Consider the following 21,657-nt stretch of genomic DNA (forward strand, 5'->3'; position numbering starts at 1 on the left):
TGGTTGCACTTGGGAGGAGGCAATCTTTAGGGTGTATAAATACTCCGAAATTACCATCTCTTTTAAGGGTCTGAGCATGGTGCAGTGGGTTAAAGGCGTACCTGTTATGCCAGTTTCTGGAAGGCTTCTCTGCTGGCTAGGGTTCGAGTCTCCTGGTGGGAAAGTGTTCTAAAGTTGTATAACTTCACTTGCGCGTTTAGGCAAGTTGTGCATCAAGCATAGACACAGAGTTCTCATATATTAAAAGGGACTTGATGAAAAACGTAAAAGTGACCCCTTCACTTGCTCTAGTTGCCCTCGGGAGGTGGTAATCTTTGGGGTGTATAAATACTCCAAAATTACCATCTCTTTTAAGGGTCTGAGCGAGGTGTAGTGGGTTAAAGGCGTACCTGTTATACCAGTTGCTGGATGGCTTCTGTGCTAGCTAGGGATCGAGTCTCTTTTTAGGAAAGTGTTCTAAAGTTGTATAACTTCACTTGCGCATTTAGGCAAGTCTTGCATCAAGCATAGACACAGAGTTCTCCCATACTAACAGGGAATTGATGAAAAACGTATAAGTGACCCCTCACCTGCTCTAGTTGCCCTTGGGAGGTGGCAATCTTTAGGGTGTATAAATACTCCAAAATTACCACCTCTTTTATGGTCTGAGTGTGGTGCAGTGGGTTAAAGGCATAGCTGATGTGCCAGTATCTGGAAGGCTTCTGTGCTGGCTAGGGTTCGAGTCTTTTGGTAGGAAAGTGTTCTAAAGTTGTATAAATTCACTTGCGCGTTTAGGCAAGTTGAGCATCAAGCTTAGACACAGAGTTCTCCCATACTAACAGGGAATTGATGAAAAACGTAAAAATTAACCCCTATCTTGCTCTAGTTACCCTTGGGAGGTGTTAATCATTGAGGTGTATAAATACTCCGTAATTACCATCTCTTTTAAGGGTCTGAGCATGGTGCAGTGGGTTAAAAGCGTACTTGTTATGCCAGCTGCTGGAAGGCTTCTGTGCTGGTTAGGGTTCGAGTCTCCTGGTGGGAAAGTGTTCTAAAGTTGTATAACTTCACTTGCGCGTTTAGGCAAGTTGTGCATCAAGCATAGACACAGAGTTCTCATATATTAAAAGGGACCTGATGAAAAACGTAAACGTGACTCCCTCACTTGCTCTAGTTGCCCTTGGGAGGTGGTAATCTTTGGGGTGTATAAATACTCCAAAATTACCATCTCTTTTAAGGGTCTGAGCGTGGTGCAGTGGGTTAAAGGCGTACCTGTTATGCCAGTTGCATGAAAGCTTCTCTGCTGGCTTGGGTTCGAGTCTCTTGGTGGGAAAGTGTTCTAAAGTTGTATAACTTCACTTGCACGTTTAGGCAAGTTGTGTATCAAGCATAGACACAGAGTTCTCCCATATTAACAGGGACTTGATGAAAAACGTAACAGTGACCCCTCACTTGCTCTAGTTGTGCTTGGGAGGTGGTAATCTTTGGGGTTTATAAATACTCCGAAATTACCATCTCTTTTAAGGGTCTGAGCGTGGTGCAGCGGGTTAAAGGCGTACCTGTTATGCCAGTTGCATGAAAGCTTCTCCGCTGGCTTGGGTTCGAGTCTCCTGGTGGGAAAGTGCTCTAAAGTTGTATACTTCACTTGAGCGTTTAGGCAAGTTGTGCATCAAGCGTTTAGGCAAGTTGTGCATCAAGCATAGACACAGAGTTCTCCCATATTAACAGGGACTTGACGAAAAAAGTAAAAGTGACCCCATCGTTGCTCTAGCTGCGCTTGGGAGGTGGTAATCTTTAGGCTGTATAAATATTCCAAAATTACCATCTCTTTTAAGGGTTTGAGCATGGTGCAGTGGGTTAAAGGCGTACTTGTAATGCCAGTTGCTTAAAGGCTTCTCTGCTTGCTAGGGTTCGAGTCTCCTGGTGGGAAAGAGTTCTAAAGTTGTATAACTTCACTTGAGCGTTTAGGCAAGTTGTGCATCAAGCATAGACACAGAGTTCTCATATATTAACAGGGACCTGATGAAAAACGAAAGAGTGACCCCCTCACTTGCTCTAGTTGCCCTTGGGAGGTGGTAATTGTTGGCATGTATAAATACTCTGAAATTACCATCTCTTTTAAGGGTCTGAGCATAGTGCAGTGGGGGTAAAAGCGTACCTGTTATGCCAGCTGCTGGAAGGCTTCTGTGCTGGCTAGGGTTTGAGTCTCCTGGTGGGAAAGTGTTCTTAAGTTGTATAACTACACTTGTGCATTTGGGCAAGTTGTGCATCAAGCATAGACACAGAGTTCTCCCATATTAACAGGGACTTGATAAAAAACGTATAAGTGACCCCTTACTTGCTCTAGTTGCGCTTGGGAGGTGGTAATATTTAGGGTGTGTAAATACTCCGAAATTACCATCTCTTTAAGGGTCTGAGCGTGGTGCAGTGGGTTAAAGGCGTACCTGTTATGCCAGTTGCTTGAAGGCTTCTCTGCTGGCTAGGGTTCGAGTCTCTTGGTGGCAAAGTGTTCTAAAGTTGTATAACTTCACTTGCGCGTTTAGGCAAGTTGTGTATCAAGCATAGACACAGAGTTCTCCCATATTAACAGGGACTTGATGAAAAACGTAAAAGTGACCCCTCACTTGCTCTAGTTGCCCCTGGGAGGTGGTAATCTTTGGGGTTTATAAATACTCCAAAATTACCATCTCTTTTAAGAGTCTGAGCGTGGTGCAGTGGGTTTTAAGGCGTACCTGTTATGCCAGTTGCATGAAAGCTTCTCTGCTGGCTTGGGTTCGAGTCTCCTGGTGGGAAAGTGTTCTAAAGTTGTATACTTCACTTGCGCGTTTAGGCAAGTTGTGCATCAAGCATAGACGCAGAGTTCTCCCATATTAACAGGGACTTGATGAAAAAAGTAAAAGTGACCCCATAGTTGCTCTAGTTGCCCTTCGGAGGTGGTAATCTTTGGGGTTTATAAATACTCCGAAATTACCATCTATTTTAAGTGTCTGAGCGTGGTGCAGTGGGTTAAAGTTGTATCTGTTATGCCAGTTGCTGGAAGGGTTCTGTGCTGGCTAGGGTTCGAGTCTCCTGGTGGGAAAGTGTTCTAAAGTTGTATAACTTCACTTGCGCGTTTTGGCAAGTTGTGCATCAAGCATAGACACAGAGTTCTCATATATTAACTGGGACCTAATGAAAAACGTTAAAGTGACCCCCTCACTTGCTCTAGTTGCCTTTGGGAGGTGGTAATCTTTGGGGTTTATAAATACTCCGAAATTACCATCTCTTTTAAGGGTCTGAGCATGGTGCAGTGGGTTAAAGGCGTACCTGTTATGCCATTTGCTTGAAAGCTTCTCTGCTGGCTTGGGTTCGAGTCTCCTGGTCGGAAAGTGTTCTTAAGTTGTATAACTTCACTTGCGCATTTAGGCAAGATGTGCATCAAGCATAGACGCAGAGTTCTCCCACATTAACAGGGACTTGATAAAAAACGTAAAAGTGACCCTTTAATTGCTCTAGTTGCGCTTGGGAGGTAGCAATCTTTGGGGTGTATAAATACTCCAAAATTACCATCTTTTTAAAGTGTCTGAGCGTGGTGCAGTGGGTTAAAGTTGCATCTGTTATGCCAGTTGCTGAAAGGGTTCTGTGCTGGCTAGGGTTCGAGTGTCCTGGTGGGAAAGTGTTCTAAAGTTGTATAACTTCACTTGCGTGTTTAGGCAAGTTGTGCATCAAGCATAGGCACAGAGTTCTCATATATTAAAAGGGACCTGATGAAAAACGTAAAAGTGACCCCCTCACTTGCTCTAGTTGCCCTTGGGAGGTGGTAATCTTTGGGGTGTATAAATACTCAGAAATTACCTTCTATTTTAAGGGTCTGAGCGTGGTGCAGTGGGTTAAACGCGTACCTGTTATGCCAGTTGCATGAAAGCTTCTCTGCTGATTTGGGTTCGAGTCTCTTGGTGGGAAAGTGTTCTAAAGTTGTATAACTTCACTTGCGCGTTTAGGCAAGTTGTGTATCAAGTATAGACACAGAGTTCTCCCATATTAACAGGGACTTGATGAAAAAAAGTAAAAGTGACCCCTCACTTGCTCTAGTTGCACTTGAGAGGTGGTAATCTTTGGTGTTTATAAATACTCCGAAATTACCATCTCTTTTAAGGGTCTGAGCATGGTGCAGTGCGTTAAAGGCGTACCTGTTACGCCTTTTGCATGAAAGCTTCTCTGCTGGCTTGGGTTCGAGTCTCTTGGTGGGAAAGTGTTCTAAAGTTGTACACTTCACTTGCGCGTTTAGGCAAATTGTGCATCAAGCGTTTAGGGAAGTTGTGCATCAAGCATAGACGCAGAGTTCTCCCATATTAACAGGGACTTGATGAAAAAAGTAAAAGTGACCCCATAGTTGCTCTAGCTGCGCTTGGGAGGTGGTAATCTTTAGGGTGTATAAATACTCCGAAATTATCATCTATTTTTAGGGTCTGAGCATGGTGCAGTTGGTTAAAGGCGTACCTGTTATGCCAGTTGCTTAAAGGCTTCTCTGCTGGCTAGGGTTCGAGTCCCCTGGTGGGAAAGAGTTCTAAAGTTGTATAACTTCACTTGCGCGTTTAGGCAAGTTGTGCATTAAGCTTAGACACAGAGTTCTCATATTTTAACAGGGACCTGATGAAAAACGTAAAAGTGACCCCCTCACTTGCTCTAGTTGCCCTTGGGAGGTGGTAATCTTTGGGGTGTATATATACTCTGAAATTACCATCTCTTTTAAGGGTCTGAGCATAGTGCAGTGGGGTAAAAGCGTACCTGTTATGCCAGCTGCTGGAAGGCTTCTATGCTGGCTAGGGTTCGAGTCTCCTGGTGGGAAAGTGTTCTTAAGTTGTATAACTAACTTGCGTATTTGGGCAAGTTGTGCATCAAGCATAGACACAGAGTTCTCTCATATTAACAGGGACTTGATAAAAAACGTAAAAGTGACCCCTTACTTGCTCTAGTTGCGCTTGGGAGATTGTAATATTTAGGGTGTATAAATACTCCGAAATTACCATCTCTTTAAGGGTCTGAGCGTGGTGCAGTGGGTTAAAGGCGTACTTGTTATGCCAGTTGCTTGAAGGCTTCTCTGCTGGCTAGGGTTCGAGTCTCCTGGTGGGAATGTGTTCTAAAGTTGTATAACTTCACTTGCGCGTTTAGGCAAGTTGTTCATCAAGCATAGACACAAAGTTCTCCCATATTAATAGGGACTTGATGAAAAACGGAAAAGTGACCCTTTAATTGCTCTAGTTGCGCTTGGGAGGTAGCAATCTTTGGGGTGTATAAATACTCCAAAATTACCATCTTTTTAAAGTGTCTGAGCGTGGTGCAGTGGGTTAAAGTTGCATCTGTTATGCCAGTTGCTGAAAGGGTTCTGTGCTGGCTAGGGTTCGAGTCTCCTGGTGGGAAAGTGTTCTAAAGTTGTATAACTTCACTTGCGTGTTTAGGCAAGTTGTGCATCAAGCATAGACACAGAGTTCTCATATATTAACAGGGACATGATGAAAAAAGTAAAAGTGACCCCCTCACTTGCTCTAGTTGCCCTTGGGAGGTGGTAGTCTTTGGGGTGTATAAATACTCCGAAATTACCATCTCTTTTAAGGGTCTGAGCATGGTGCAGTGGGTTAAAGGTGCACCTGTTATGCCAGTTGCTTGAAGGCTTCTCTGCTGGCTAGGTTTCGAGTCTCTTGGTGGGAAAGTGTTCTAAAGTTGTATAACTTCACTTGCGCGTTTAGGCAAGGTATGCATTAAGCATAGACACAGAGTTCTCCCATATTAACAGGGACTTGATGAAAAATGTAAAAGTGACCCCTCACTTGCTCTAGTTGCCCTTGGGAGGTGGTAATCTTTGGGGTGAATAAATACTCCAAAATTACCATATCTTTTAAGGGTCTGAGCGTGGTGCAGTGGGTTAAAGGCGTACCAGTTATGCCAGTTGCTGGGAGGCTTCTCTGCTGGCTAGTGTTCGAGTCTCCTGATGGGAAAGTGTTCTGAAGTTGTATATCTTCACTTGCGCGTTTAGGCAAGTTGTGCATCAAGCATAGACACAGAGTTCTCATATATTAACTGGGACCTAATGGTAAACGTTAAAGTGACCCCCTCACTTGCTCTAGTTGCCTTTGGGAGGTGGTAATCTTTGGAGTTTATAAATACTCCGAAATTACCATCACTTTTAAGGGTCTGAGCATGGTGCAGTGGGTTAAAGGCGTACCTGTTATGCCATTTGCTTGAGAGCTTCTCTGCTGGCTTGGGTTCGAGTCTCCTGGTCGGAAAGTGTTCTTAAGTTGTATAACTTCATTTGTGCATTTAGGCAAGTTGTGCATCAAGCATAGACGCAGAGTTCTCCCATATTAAGAGGGACTTGATAAAAAACGTAAAAGTGACCCTTTACTTGCTCTAGTTGCAGTTGGGAGGTAGTAATCTTTGGGGTGTATAAATACTCCGAAATTACCATCTCTTTTAAGGGTCTGAGTGTGGTGCAGTGGGTTAAAGGCGTACCTGTTATGCCAGTTGGATGAAAGATTCTCTGTTGGCTTGCGTTCGAGTCTCCTGGTGGGAAAGTGTTCTAAAGTTGTATACTTCACTTGCGCGTTTAGGCAAGTTGTGCATCAAGCGTTTAGGCAAGTTGTGCATCAAGCATAGATGCAGAGTTCTCCCATATTAACAACTTGATGAGAAAAGTAAAAGTGACCCCATAGGTGCTCTAGCTGCGCTTGGGAGGTGGTAATCTTTAGGGTGTATAAATACTCCGAAATTATCATCTATTTTAAGGGTCTGAGCATGGTGCAGTGGGTTAAAGGCGTACCTGTTATGCCAGTTGCTTAAAGGCTTCTCTGCTGGCTAGGGTTCGAGTCCCCTGGTGGGAAAGAGTTCTAAAGTTGTATAACTTCACTTGCGCGTTTAGGCAAGTTGTGCATCAAGCTTAGACACAGAGTTCTCATATTTTAACAGGGACCTGATGAAAAACGTAAAAGTGACCCCCTCACTTGCTCTAGTGGCCCTTGGGAGGTGGTAATCTTTGGGGTGTATATATACTCTGAAATTACCATCTCTTTTAAGGGTCTGAGCATAGTGCAGTGGGGTAAAAGCGTACCTGTTATGCCAGCTGCTGGAAGGCTTCTATGCTGGCTAGGGTTCGAGTCTCCTGGTGGGAAAGTGTTCTTAAGTTGTATAACTAACTTGCGTATTTGGGCAAGTTGTGCATCAAGCATAGACACAGAGTTCTCTCATATTAACAGGGACTTGATAAAAAACGTAAAAGTGACCCCTTACTTGCTCTAGTTGCGCTTGGGAGATTGTAATATTTAGGGTGTATAAATACCCCGAAATTACCATCTCTTTAAGGGTCTGAGCGTGGTGCAGTGGGTTAAAGGCGTACTTGTTATGCCAGTTGCTTGAAGGCTTCTCTGCTGGCTAGGGTTCGAGTCTCCTGGTGGGAATGTGTTCTAAAGTTGTATAACTTCACTTGCGCGTTTAGGCAAGTTGTTCATCAAGCATAGACACAAAGTTCTCCCATATTAATAGGGACTTGATGAAAAACGGAAAAGTGACCCCTCACTTGCTGTAGTTGCCCTTGGGAGGTGGTAATCTTTGGGGTGTATAAATACCCCGAATTTACCATCTCTTTTAAGTGTCTGAGCATTGTTCAGTGGGTTAAAGTTGTATCTGTTATGCCAGTTGCTGGAAGGGTTCTGTGCTGGCTAGGGTTCGAGTCTCCTGGTGGGAAAGTGTTCTAAAGTTGAATAACTCCACTTGCGCGTTTAGGCAAGTTGTGCATCAAGCATAGACACAGAGTTCTCATATATTAACAGGTGACCTGATGAAAAACGTTAAAGTGACCCCCTCACTTGCTCTAGTTGTCCTTGGGAGGTGGTAATCTTTGGGGTGTATAAATACTCATAAATTACCATCTCTTTTATGGGTCTGAGCGTGGTGCATTGGGTTAAAGGAGTACCAGTTATGCCAGTTGATTGAAGGCTTCTCTGCTGGCTAGGGTTCGAGTCTCTTGGTGGGAAAGTGTTCTAAAGTTGTATAACTTCACTTGCACGTTTAGGCAAGTTGTGCATCAAGCATAGACACAGAGTTCTCATATATTAACAGGGACATGATGAAAAGAGTAAAAGTGACCCCCCTCACTTGCTCTAGTTGCCCTTGGGAGGTGGTAATCTTTGGGGTGTATAAATACTCCGAAATTACCATCTCTTTTAAGGGTCTGAGCGTGGTGCAGTGGGTTAAAAGTGTACCTGTTATGCCAGTTGCTGGAAGGGTTCTGTGCTGGCTAGGGTTTGAGTTTCCTGGTGGGAAAGTTTTTTAAAGTTGTATAATTTTACTTGCGCATTTAGGCAAGTTGTGCATCAAGCATAGACACAGAGTTCTCCCATACTAACAGGGAATTGATGAAAAACGTAAAAGTGACCCCTCACTTGCTCTAGTTACCCTTGGGAGGTGTTAATCTTTGAGGTGTATAAATACTCCGAAATTATCATCTCTTTTAAGGGTCTGAGCATGGTGCAGTGGGTTAAAAGCATACCTGTTATGCCAGCTGCTGGAAGGCTCCTGTGCTGGCTAGGGCTCGAGTCTCCTGGTGGGAAAGTGTTCTGAAGTTGTATATCTTCACTTGCGCATTTAGGCAAGTTGTGCATCAAGCATAGACACAGAGTTCTCCCATATTAACAGGGACTTGATAAAAAACATAAAAGGGACCCCTTACTTGCTCTAGTTTCGTTTGGGAGGTGGTAATCTTTAGGGTGTATAAATACTCCAAAATTACCATCTCTTTTAAGGGTCTGAGCGTGGTGCAGTGGGTTAAAGGTGTACCTGTTATGCCAGTTGCTTGAAGGCTTCTCTGCTGGCTAGGTTTCGAGTCTCTTGGTGGGAAAGTGTTCTAAAGTTGTATAACTTCACTTGCGCGTTTAGGCAAGTTGTGAATCAAGCATAGACACAGAGTTCTCCCATATTAACAGGGACTTGATGAAAAACGTAAAAGTAACCCCTCACTTGCTCTAGTTGCCCTTGGGAGGTGGTAATCTTTGGGGTGAATAAATACTCCGAAAATACCATATCTTTTAAGGGTCTTAGCGTGTTGCAATGGGTTAAAGTTGTATCTGTAATGCCAGTTGCTGGAAGGCTTCTGTGCTGGCTAGGGATCGAGTCTCCTGGTGGGAAAGTGTTCTAAAGTTGTATAACTTCACGTGCACGTTTAGGCAAGTTGTGCATCAAGCATAGACACAGAGTTCTCCCATATTAACAAGGACTTGAAAAAGAACGTAAAAGTGACCCCTTACTTGCTCTAATTGCGCTTGGAAGATGTTAATCTTTAGGGTGTATAAATACTCTGAAACTACCATCTCTTTTTAAGGGTCTGAGCATGGTGCAGTGGGTTAAAGGCGTACCTGTCATGCCAGTTGCTGGAAGGCTTCTGTGCTGGCTTGGGTTCGAGTCTCCTGGTAGGAAAGTGTTCTAAAGTTGTATAACTTTACTTGCGCTTTTAGGCCAGTTGTACATCAAGCATAGACACAGAGTTCTCCCATATTAACAGGGACTTGATAAAAAACATGAAAGTGATCCCTCACTTCCTGTAGTTGCCCTTGGGAGGTGGTAATCTTTGGGTTGTATAAATACTCCAAAAATTACCATCTTTTTTAACGGTCTGAGCGTGGTGCAGTGGGTTAAAGTTGTATATGTTATGCCAGTTGCTGGAAGGCTTCTGTGCTGGCTCGGGTTCGAGTCTCTTGGTGGGAAATTGTTCCAAAGTTGTATAACTTCACTTGCGCGTTTAGGCAAGTTGTGCATCAAGCATAGACACAGAGTTCTCCCATATTAAATGAGACTTTATGAAAAATGGAAAAGTGACCCCTCACTTGCTCTAGTTGCCCTTGGGATGTGGTAATCTTTGGGGTGAATAAATATTCCGAAATTACCATTTCATTTAAGGGTCTGAGCGTGGTGCAGTGGGTTAAGCACATACCTGTCATGCCAAATGCTGGAAAGCTTCTGTGCTGGCTAGGGTTCGAGTCTCCTGGTGGGAAAGTGTTCTAAAGTTGTATAACTTGACTTGCGCGTTTAGGCAAGTTGTGCATCAAGCATAGACACAGAGTTCTCCCATATTAAAAGAGACTCGATGAAAAACGTAAAAGTGACCCCCAACTTGCTCTAGTTGCCCTTGGGAGGTGGTAATCTTTAGGGTGTATAAATACTTTGAATTTTCCATCTCTTTTAAGGGTCTGAGTGTGGTGCAGTGGGTTAAAGAGGTACCTGTTATGTCAGTTGCTGAAAGGCTTCTCTGCTGGCTAGGGTTCGAGTCTCCTGGTGGGAAAGTGTTCTAAAGTTTATAACTTCACTTGCGCGTTTAACCAAGTTGTGCATCAAGCATAGACACAGAGTTCTCCCATAATAACAGGAACTTGATGAAAACGTAAAAGTGACCCCTCACCTGCTCTAGTTGCCCTTGGGAGGTGGTAATCTTTGGGGTGTATAAATACTCCAAAATTACCATCTCTTTTAAGTGTCTGAGTGTGGTGCAGTGGGTTAAAGGCGTACTTGTTATGCCAGTTGCTGGAAGGCTTCTGTGCTAGCTTGGGTTCGAGTCTCCTGGTAGGAAAGTGTTCTAAAGTTGTATAACTTCACTTGCGCATTCAGGCAAGTTGTGCATCAAGCATAGACGCAGAGTTCTCCCATATTAAAAGGGACTTGATGAAAATCGTAAAAGTGACCCCCTTACTTGCTCTAGTTGCGCTTGGGAGGTGGTAATCTTTAGGGTGTATAAATACTCCGTAATTACCATCTCCTTTAAGGGTCTGAGCGTAGTGCAGTGGGTTAAAGGCGTACCTGTTATGCCAGTTGCTGGAAGGCTTCTCTGCTGGCTAGGGTTCGAGTCTCCTGGTGGGAAAGTGTTCTGAAGTTGTATAACTTCACTTGCGCATTTAGGCAAGTTGTGCATCAAGCATAGACACAGAGTTCTCCCATAATAACAGGGACTTGATGAAAAACGTAAAAGAGACCCCTCACTTGCTCTAGTTGCCCTTGGGAGGTGGTAATCTTTGGGGTGTATAAATTCTTCTAAATTACCATCTCTTTTACGTGTCTGAGCGTGGTCCAGTGGGTTAAAGTTGTATCTGTTATGCCAGTTGCTGGAAGGGTTATGTGCTGGCTAGGGTTCGAGTCTCCTGGTGGGAAAGTGTTCTAAAGTTGTATAACTTCACTTGCGCGTTTAGGCAAGTTGTGCATCAAGCATAGACACAGAGTTCTCCCATATTAAAAGAGACTTGATGAAAAACGTAAAAGTGACCCCCAACTTGCTCTAGTTGCCCTTTGGAGGTGGTAATCTTTGGGGTGTATAAATTCTTCGAAATTACCATCTGTTTTAAGTGTCTGAGCGTGGTGCAATGGGTTAAAGTTGTATCTGTTATGCCAGTTGCTGGAAGGCTTCTGTGCTGGCTAGGGATCGATTCTCCTGGTGGGAAAGTGTTCTAAAGTTGTATAACTTCACGTGCACGTTTAGGCAAGTTGTGCATCAAGCATAGACACAGAGTTCTCCCATATTAACAAGGACTTGAAAAAGAACGTAAAAGTGACCCGTTACTTGCTCTAATTGCGCTTGGAAGGTGGTAATCTTTAGGGTGTATAAATACTCTGTAACTACCATCTCTTTTTAAGGGTCTGAGCATGGTGCAGTGGGTTAAAGGCGTACCTGTCATGCCAGTTGCTGGAAGGCTTCTGTGCTGGCTTGGGTTCGAGTCTCTTGGTAGGAAAGTGTTCTAAAGTTGTATAACTTTACTTGCGCTTTTAAGCCAGTTGTACATCAAGCATAGACACAGAGTTCTCCCATATTAACAGGGACTTGATAAAAAACATGAAAGTGATCCCTCACTTCCTGTAGTTGCCCTTGGGAGGTGGTAATCTTTGGGTTGTATAAATACTCCAAAAATTACCATCTTTTTTACCGGTCTGAGCGTGGTGCAGTGGGTTAAAGTTGTATATGTTATGCCAGTTGCTGGAAGGCTTCTGTGCTGGCTCGGGTTCGAGTCTCTTGGTGGGAAATTGTTCCAAAGTTGTATAACTTCACTTGCGCGTTTAGGCAAGTTGTGCATCAAGCATAGACACAGAGTTCTCCCATATTATATGAGACTTTATGAAAAATGGAAAAGTGACCCCTCACTTGCTCTAGTTGCCCTTGGGAGGTGGTAATCTTTGGGGTGAATAAATATTCCGAAATTACCATTTCATTTAAGGGTCTGAGCGTGGTGCAGTGGGTTAAGCACGTACCTGTCATGCCAAATGTTGGAAAGCTTCTGTGCTGGCTAGGGTTCGAGTCTCCTGGTGGGAAAGTGTTCTAAAGTTGTATAACTTGACTTGCGCGTTTAGGCAAGTTGTGCATCAAGCATAGACACAGAGTTCTCCCATATTAAAAGAGACTGGATGAAAAACGTAAAAGTGACCCCCAACTTGCTCTAGTTGCCCTTGGGAGGTGGTAATCTTTAGGGTGTATAAATACTTTGAATTTTCCATCTCTTTTAAGGGTCTGAGTGTGGTGCAGTGGGTTAAAGAGGTACCTGTTATGTCAGTTGCTGAAAGGCTTCTCTGCTGGCTAGGGTTCGAGTCTCCTGGTGGGAAAGTGTTCTAAAGTTGTATAACTTCACTTGCGCGTTTAACCAAGTTGTGCATCAAGCATAGACACAGAGTTCTCCCATAATAACAGGAACTTGATGAAAACGTAAAAGTGACCCCTCACCTGCTCTAGTTGCCCTTGGGAGGTGGTAATCTTTGGGGTGTATATATACTCCAAAATTACCATCTCTTTTAAGTGTCTGAGCGTGGTGCAGTGGGTTAACGGCGTACCTGTTACGCCAGTTGCTGGAAGGCTTCTGTGCTAGCTTGGGTTCGAGTCTCCTGGTAGGAAAGTGTTCTAAAGTTGTATAACTTCACTTGCGCGTTTAGGCAAGTTGTGCATCAAGCATAGACACAGAGTTCTCCCATATTAAAAGGGACTTGATGAAAAACGTAAAAGTGACCCGTCACTTGCTCTGGTTGCCCTTGGGAGGTGGTAATCTTTAGGGTGTATAAATACTCCGAAATTACCATCTCTTTTAAGGGTCTGAGCATGGTGCAGTGGGTTAAAGGCGTACCTGTTATGCCATTTGCATGAAAGCTTCTCTGCTGGATTGGGTTCGAGTCTCCTGGTGGGAAAGTGTTTTTAAGTTGTATAACTTCACTTGCGCATTTAGGCAAGTTGTGCATCAAGCATAGACACAGAGTTCTCCCATAATAACAGGGACTTGATGAAAAACGTAAAAGATACCCCTCACTTGCTCTAGTTGCCCTTGGGAGGTGGTAATCTTTGGGGTGTATAAATTCTTCTAAATTACCATCTCTTTTACGTGTCTGAGCGTGGTCCAGTGGGTTAAAGTTGTATCTGTTATGCCAGTTGCTGGAAGGGTTATGTGCTGGCTAGGGTTCGAGTCTCCTGGTGGGAAAGTGTTCTAAAGTTGTATAACTTCACTTGCGCGTTTAGGCAAGTTGTGCATCAAGCATAGACGCAGAGTTCTCCCATATTAAAAGGGACTTGATGAAAATCGTAAAAGTGAACCCTCACTTGCTCTAGTTGTGCTTAGGATGTGGTAATCTTTAGGGTGTATAAATACTCCAAAATTACCATCTCTTTTAAGGGTCTGAGCGTGGTGCAGTGGGTTAAAGGCGTACCTGTTATGCCAGTTGCTGGAAGGCTTCTGTGCTGGCTAGGGTTTCAGTCTCCTGGTGGGAATGTGTTTTAAAGTTGTATAACTTCACTTGCGCATTTAGGCAAGTTGTGCATCAAGCATAGACACAGAGTTCTCCCATACTAACAGGGAATTGATGAAAAACGTAACAGTGACCCCTCGTTTGCTCTAGTTACCCTTGGGAGGTGTTAATCTTTGAGGTGTATAAATACTCCGAAAATACCATCTCTTTCAAGAGTCAGAGCATAGTGCAGTGGGTTAAAAGCGTACCTGTTATGCCAGCTGCTGGAAGGCTTCTGTCCTGGGTAGGGCTCGAGTCTCCTGGTGGGAGAGTGTTCTTAAGTTGTATAACTTCACTTGCGCATTTAACCAAGTTGTGCATCAAGCATAGACACAGAGTTCTCCCATAATAACAGGAACTTGATGAAAACGTAAAAGTGACCCCTCACCTGCTCTAGTTGCCCTTGGGAGGTGGTAATCTTTGGGGTGTATAAATACTCCAAAATTACCATCTCTTTTAAGTGTCTGAGCGTGGTGCAGTGGGTTAAAGGCGTACCTGTTATGCCAGTTGTTGGAAGGCTTCTGTGCTAGCTTGGGTTCGAGTCTCCTGGTAGGAATGTGTTCTAAAGTTGTATAACTTCACTTGCGCGTTTAGGCAAGTTGTGCATCAAGCAAAGACACAGAGTTCTCCCATATTAAAAGGGACTTGATGAAAAACATAAAAGTGACCCCTCACTTGCTCTAGTTGTGTTTAGGAGGTGGTAATCTTTAGGGTGTATAAATATTCCTAAATTACCATCTCTTTTAAGGGTCTGAGTGTGGTGCAGTAGGTTAAAGGTGTACCTGTTATGCCAGTTGCTGGAAGGCTTCTCTGCTGGCTAGGGTTCGAGTTTCTTTGTGGGAAAGTGTTATAAAGTTGTATAACTTCACTTGCGCATTAAGGGAAGTTGTGCATCAAGCAAAGACACAGAGTTCTCCCATATTAACAGGGACTTGATGAAAAACGTAAAAGTGACCCCTCACTTGCTGTAGTTGCCCTTGGGAGGTGGTAATCTTTGGGGTGTATAAATACTCCGAAATTACCATCTCTTTTAAGGGTCTGAGCGTGGTGCAGTGGGTTAAATTTGTATCTGTTATGTCAGTTGCTGGAAGGCTTCTGTGCTGGCTCGGTTCGAGTCTTTTGGTGGGAAAGTGTTCCAAAGTTATATAACTTCACTTGCGTGTTTAGGCAAATTGTGCATCATGCATAGACACAGAGTTCTCCCATATTAAAAGGGACTTTTTGAAAAACGTAAAGGTGACCCCTCACTTGCTCTAGTTGCCCTTGGGAGGTGGTAATCTTTGGGGTGTATAAATACTCCGAAATTACCATCTCTTTTAAGGGTCTGAGCGTAGTGCAGTGGGTAAAGGGCGTACCTGTCATGCCAGTTGCTGGAAAGCTTCTGTGCTGGCTAGGGTTCGAGTCTCTTGGTGGGAAAGTGTCCTAAGTTGTATAATTCACTTGCGCATTTAGGCAAGTTGTGCATCAAGCATAGACACAGAATTCTCCCATATTAACCGGGACTTGATGAAAAACGTAAAAGTGACCCCTCACTTGCTCTAGTTGCCCTTGGGAGGTGGTAATCTTTAGGGTGTATAAATACTCCGAAATTACCATCTCTTTTAAGGGTCTGAGCATGGTGCAGTGGGTTAAAGGCGTACCTGTTTTGCCATTTGCATGAAAGCTTCTCTGCTGGCTTGGGTTCGAGTCTCCTGGTCGAAAAGTGTTTTTAAGTTGTATAACTTCACTTGCGCATTTAGGCAAGTTGTGCATCAAGCATAGACGCAGAGTTCTCCCATATTAAAAGGGACTTGATGAAAATCGTAAAAGTGAACCCTCACTTGCTCTAGTTGTGCTTAGGATGTGGTAATCTTTAGGGTGTATAAATACTCCAAAATTACCATCTCTTTTAAGGGTCTGAGCGTGGTGCAGTGGGTTAAAGGCGTACCTGTTATGCCAGTTGCTGGAAGGCTTCTGTGCTGGCTAGAGTTTCAGTCTCCTGGTGGGAAAGTGTTTTAAAGTTGTATAACTTCACTTGCGCATTAAGGCAAGTTGTGCATCAAGCATAGACACAGAGTTCTCCCATACTAACAGGGAATTGATGAAAAACGTAACAGTGACCCCTCGTTTGCTCTAGTTACCCTTGGGAGGTGTTAATCTTTGAGGTGTATAAATACTCCGAAATTACCATCTCTTTCAAGAGTCTGAGCATGGTGCAGTGGGTTAAAAGCGTACCTGTTATGCCAGCTGCTGGAAGGCTTCTGTCCTGGGTAGGGCTCGAGTCTCCTGGTGGGAGAGTGTTCTTAAGTTGTATAACTTCACTTGCGCATTTAGGCAAGTTGTGCATCAAGCATAGACACAGAGTTCTCCCATATTAACAGGGACTTGATAAAAAACGTAAAAGTGACCCCCTTACTTGCTCTAGTTGCGCTTGGGAGGTGGTAATCTTTAGGGTGTATAAATACTCCGTAATTACCATCTCCTTTAAGGGTCTGAGCGTGGTGCAGTGGGTTAAAGGCGTACCTGTTATGCCTGTTGCTTGAAGGCTTCTCTGCTGGAGAGGTTTCGAGTCTCTTGGTGGGAAAGTGTTCTAAAGTTGTATAAATTCACTTGCGCGTTTAGGCAAGTTGTGCATCAAGCATAGACACAGAGTTCTCCCATATTAACAGGGACTTGATGAAAAACGTAAAAGTGACCCCTCACTTGCTCTAGTGTCCCTTGGGAGATGGTAATCTTTGGGGTGTATAAATACTTTGAAATTACCATATCTTTTAAGGGTCTGAGCGTGGTGCAGTGGGTTAAAGGCGTACCTGTTATGCCAGTTGCTTGAAGGCTTCTCTGCTGGCTAGGTTTCGAGTCTCTTGGTGGGAAAGTGTTCTAAAGTTGTATAAATTCACTTGCGCGTTTAGGCAAGTTGTGCATCAAGCATAGACACAGAGTTCTCCCATATTAACAGGGACTTGATGAAAAACGTAAAAGTGACCCCTCACTTGCTCTAGTGTCCCTTGGGAGATGGTAATCTTTGGGGTGTATAAATACTTTAAAATTACCATATCTTTTAAGGGTCTGAGCGTGGTGCAGTGGGTTAAAGGCGTACCTGTTATGCCAGTTGCTGGAAGGCTTCTCTGCTGGCTAGGGTTCGAGTCTCCTGGTGGGAAAGTGTTCTGAAGTTGTATAACTTCACTTGCGCATTTAGGCAAGTTGTGCATCAAGCATAGACACAGAGTTCTCCCATAATAACAGGGACTTGATGAAAAACGTAAAAGAGACCCCTAACTTGCTCTAGTTGCCCTTGGGAGGTGGTAATCTTTGGGGTGTATAAATTCTTCTAAATTACCATCTATTTTACGTGTCTGAGCGTGGTCCAGTGGGTTAAAGTTGTATCTGTTATGCCAGTTGCTGGAAGGGTTCTGTGCTGGCTAGGGTTCGAGTCTCCTGGTGGGAAAGTGTTCTAAAGTTGTATAACTTCACTTGCGCGTTTAGGCAAGTTGTGCATCAAGCATAGACACAGAGTTCTCCCATATTAAAAGAGACTTGATGAAAAACGTAAAAGTGACCCCCAACTTGCTCTAGTTGCCCTTGGGAGGTGGTAATCTTTAGGGTGTATAAATACTTTGAATTTTCCATCTCTTTTAAGGGTCTGAGTGTGGTGCAGTGGGTTAAAGAGGTACCTGTTATGTCAGTTGCTGAAAGGCTTCTCTGCTGGCTAGGGTTCGAGTCTCCTGGTGGGAAAGTGTTCTAAAGTTGTATAACTTCACTTGCGCATTTAACCAAGTTGTGCATCAAGCATAGACACAGAGTTCTCCCATAATAACAGGAACTTGATGAAAACGTAAAAGTGACCCCTCACCTGCTCTAGTTGCCCTTGGGAGGTGGTAATCTTTGGGGTGTATAAATACTCCAAAATTACCATCTCTTTTAAGTGTCTGAGCGTGGTGCAGTGGGTTAAAGGCGTACCTGTTATGCCAGTTGTTGGAAGGCTTCTGTGCTAGCTTGGGTTCGAGTCTCCTGGTAGGAATGTGTTCTAAAGTTGTATAACTTCACTTGCGCGTTTAGGCAAGTTGTGCATCAAGCAAAGACACAGAGTTCTCCCATATTAAAAGGGACTTGATGAAAAACATAAAAGTGACCCCTCACTTGCTCTAGTTGTGTTTAGGAGGTGGTAATCTTTAGGGTGTATAAATATTCCTAAATTACCATCTCTTTTAAGGGTCTGAGTGTGGTGCAGTAGGTTAAAGGTGTACCTGTTATGCCAGTTGCTGGAAGGCTTCTCTGCTGGCTAGGGTTCGAGTTTCTTTGTGGGAAAGTGTTATAAAGTTGTATAACTTCACTTGCGCATTAAGGGAAGTTGTGCATCAAGCAAAGACACAGAGTTCTCCCATATTAACAGGGACTTGATGAAAAACGTAAAAGTGACCCCTCACTTGCTGTAGTTGCCCTTGGGAGGTGGTAATCTTTGGGGTGTATAAATACTCCGAAATTACCATCTCTTTTAAGGGTCTGAGCGTGGTGCAGTGGGTTAAATTTGTATCTGTTATGTCAGTTGCTGGAAGGCTTCTGTGCTGGCTCGGTTCGAGTCTTTTGGTGGGAAAGTGTTCCAAAGTTATATAACTTCACTTGCGTGTTTAGGCAAATTGTGCATCATGCATAGACACAGAGTTCTCCCATATTAAAAGGGACTTTTTGAAAAACGTAAAGGTGACCCCTCACTTGCTCTAGTTGCCCTTGGGAGGTGGTAATCTTTGGGGTGTATAAATACTCCGAAATTACCATCTCTTTTAAGGGTCTGAGCGTAGTGCAGTGGGTAAAGGGCGTACCTGTCATGCCAGTTGCTGGAAAGCTTCTGTGCTGGCTAGGGTTCGAGTCTCTTGGTGGGAAAGTGTCCTAAGTTGTATAATTCACTTGCGCATTTAGGCAAGTTGTGCATCAAGCATAGACACAGAATTCTCCCATATTAACCGGGACTTGATGAAAAACGTAAAAGTGACCCCTCACTTGCTCTAGTTGCCCTTGGGAGGTGGTAATCTTTAGGGTGTATAAATACTCCGAAATTACCATCTCTTTTAAGGGTCTGAGCATGGTGCAGTGGGTTAAAGGCGTACCTGTTTTGCCATTTGCATGAAAGCTTCTCTGCTGGCTTGGGTTCGAGTCTCCTGGTCGAAAAGTGTTTTTAAGTTGTATAACTTCACTTGCGCATTTAGGCAAGTTGTGCATCAAGCATAGACGCAGAGTTCTCCCATATTAAAAGGGACTTGATGAAAATCGTAAAAGTGAACCCTCACTTGCTCTAGTTGTGCTTAGGATGTGGTAATCTTTAGGGTGTATAAATACTCCAAAATTACCATCTCTTTTAAGGGTCTGAGCGTGGTGCAGTGGGTTAAAGGCGTACCTGTTATGCCAGTTGCTGGAAGGCTTCTGTGCTGGCTAGGGTTTCAGTCTCCTGGTGGGAAAGTGTTTTAAAGTTGTATAACTTCACTTGCGCATTAAGGCAAGTTGTGCATCAAGCATAGACACAGAGTTCTCCCATACTAACAGGGAATTGATGAAAAACGTAACAGTGACCCCTCGTTTGCTCTAGTTACCCTTGGGAGGTGTTAATCTTTGAGGTGTATAAATACTCCGAAATTACCATCTCTTTCAAGAGTCTGAGCATGGTGCAGTGGGTTAAAAGCGTACCTGTTATGCCAGCTGCTGGAAGGCTTCTGTCCTGGGTAGGGCTCGAGTCTCCTGGTGGGAGAGTGTTCTTAAGTTGTATAACTTCACTTGCGCATTTAGGCAAGTTGTGCATCAAGCATAGACACAGAGTTCTCCCATATTAACAGGGACTTGATAAAAAACGTAAAAGTGACCCCCTTACTTGCTCTAGTTGCGCTTGGGAGGTGGTAATCTTTAGGGTGTATAAATACTCCGTAATTACCATCTCCTTTAAGGGTCTGAGCGTGGTGCAGTGGGTTAAAGGCGTACCTGTTATGCCTGTTGCTGGAAGGCTTCTCTGCTGGAGAGGTTTCGAGTCTCTTGGTGGGAAAGTGTTCTAAAGTTGTATAACTTCACTTGCGCGTTTAGGCAAGTTGTGCATCAAGCATAGACACAGAGTTCTCCCATATTAACAGGGACTTCATGAAAAACGTAAAAGTGACCCCTCACTTGCTCTAGTGTCCCTTGGGAGGTGGTAATCTTTGGGGTGTATAAATACTTTGAAATTACCATATCTTTTAAGGGTCTGAGCGTGGTGCAGTGGGTTAAAGGCGTACCTGTTATGCCAGTTGCTGGAAGGCTTCTCTGCTGGCTAGGGTTCGAGTCTCCTGGTGGGAAAGTGTTCTGAAGTTGTATAACTTCACTTGCGCATTTAGGCAAGTTGTGCATCAAGCATAGACACAGAGTTCTCCCATAATAACAGGGACTTGATGAAAAACGTAAAAGAGACCCCTCACTTGCTCTAGTTGCCCTTGGGAGGTGGTAATCTTTGGCGGTGTATAAATTCTTCTAAATTACCATCTCTTTTACGTGTCTGAGCGTGGTCCAGTGGGTTAAAGTTGCATCTGTTATGCCAGTTGCTGGAAGGGTTCTGTGCTGGCTAGGGTTCGAGTCTCCTGGTGGGAAAGTGTTCTAAAGTTGTATAACTTCACTTGCGCGTTTAGGCAAGTTGTGCATCAAGCATAGACACAGAGTTCTCCCATATTAAAAGAGACTTGATGAAAAACGTAAAAGTGACCCCCAACTTGCTCTAGTTGCCCTTGGGAGGTGGTAATCTTTAGGGTGTATAAATACTTTGAATTTTCCATCTCTTTTAAGGGTCTGAGTGTGGTGCAGTGGGTTAAAGAGGTACCTGTTATGTCAGTTGCTGAAAGGCTTCTCTGCTGGCTAGGGTTCGAGTCTCCTGGTGGGAAAGTGTTCTGAAGTTGTATAACTTCACTTGCGCGTTTAACCAAGTTGTGCATCAAGCATAGACACAGAGTTCTCCCATAATAACAGGAACTTGATGAAAACGTAAAAGTGACCCCTCACCTGCTCTAGTTGCCCTTGGGAGGTGGTAATCTTTGGGGTGTATAAATACTCCAAAATTACCATCTCTTTTAAGTGTCTGAGCGTGGTGCAGTGGGTTAAAGGCGTACCTGTTATGCTAGTTGCTGGAAGGCTTCTGTGCTAGCTTGGGTTCGAGTCTCCTGGTAGGAAAGTGTTCTAAAGTTGTATAACTTCACTTGCGCATTTAGGCAAGTTGTGCATCAAGCATAGACACAGAGTTCTCCCATATTTCAAGGGACTTGATGAAAAACGTAAAAGTGACCCCTCACTTGCTCTAGTTGTGCTTAGGAGGTGGTAATCCTTAGGGTGTATAAATATTCCTAAATTACCATCTCTTTTAAGGGTCTGAGTGTGGTGCAGTAGGTTAAAGGTGTACCTGTTATGCCAGTTGCTGGAAGGCTTCTCTGCTGGCTAGGGTTCGAGTTTCTTTGTGGGAAAGTGTTATAAAGTTGTATAACTTCACTTGCGCATTAAGGCAAGTTGTGCATCAAGCAAAGACACAGAGTTCTCCCATATTAACAGGGACTTGATGAAAAACGTAAAAGTGACTCCTCACTTGCTGTAGTTGCCCTTGGGAGGTGGTAATCTTTGGGGTGTATAAATACTCCAAAATTACCATCTCTTTTAAGGGTCTGAGCGGGGTGCAGTGGGTTAAATTTGTATCTGTTATGTCAGTTGCTGGAAGGCTTCTGTGCTGGCTCGGTTCGAGTCTCTTGGTGGGAAAGTGTTCCAAAGTTATATAACTTCACTTGCGTGTTTAGGCAAATTGTGCATCAAGCATAGACACAGAGTTCTCCCATATTAAAAGGGAATTTTTGAAAAACGTAAAGGTGACCCCTCACTTGCTCTAGTTGCCCTTGGGAGGTGGTAATCTTTGGGGTGTATAAATACTCCGAAATTACCATCTCT

Source organism: Procambarus clarkii, chromosome 21, assembly GCF_040958095.1.
Source record: "Procambarus clarkii isolate CNS0578487 chromosome 21, FALCON_Pclarkii_2.0, whole genome shotgun sequence".
Lineage (NCBI taxonomy): Eukaryota > Metazoa > Arthropoda > Malacostraca > Decapoda > Cambaridae > Procambarus > Procambarus clarkii.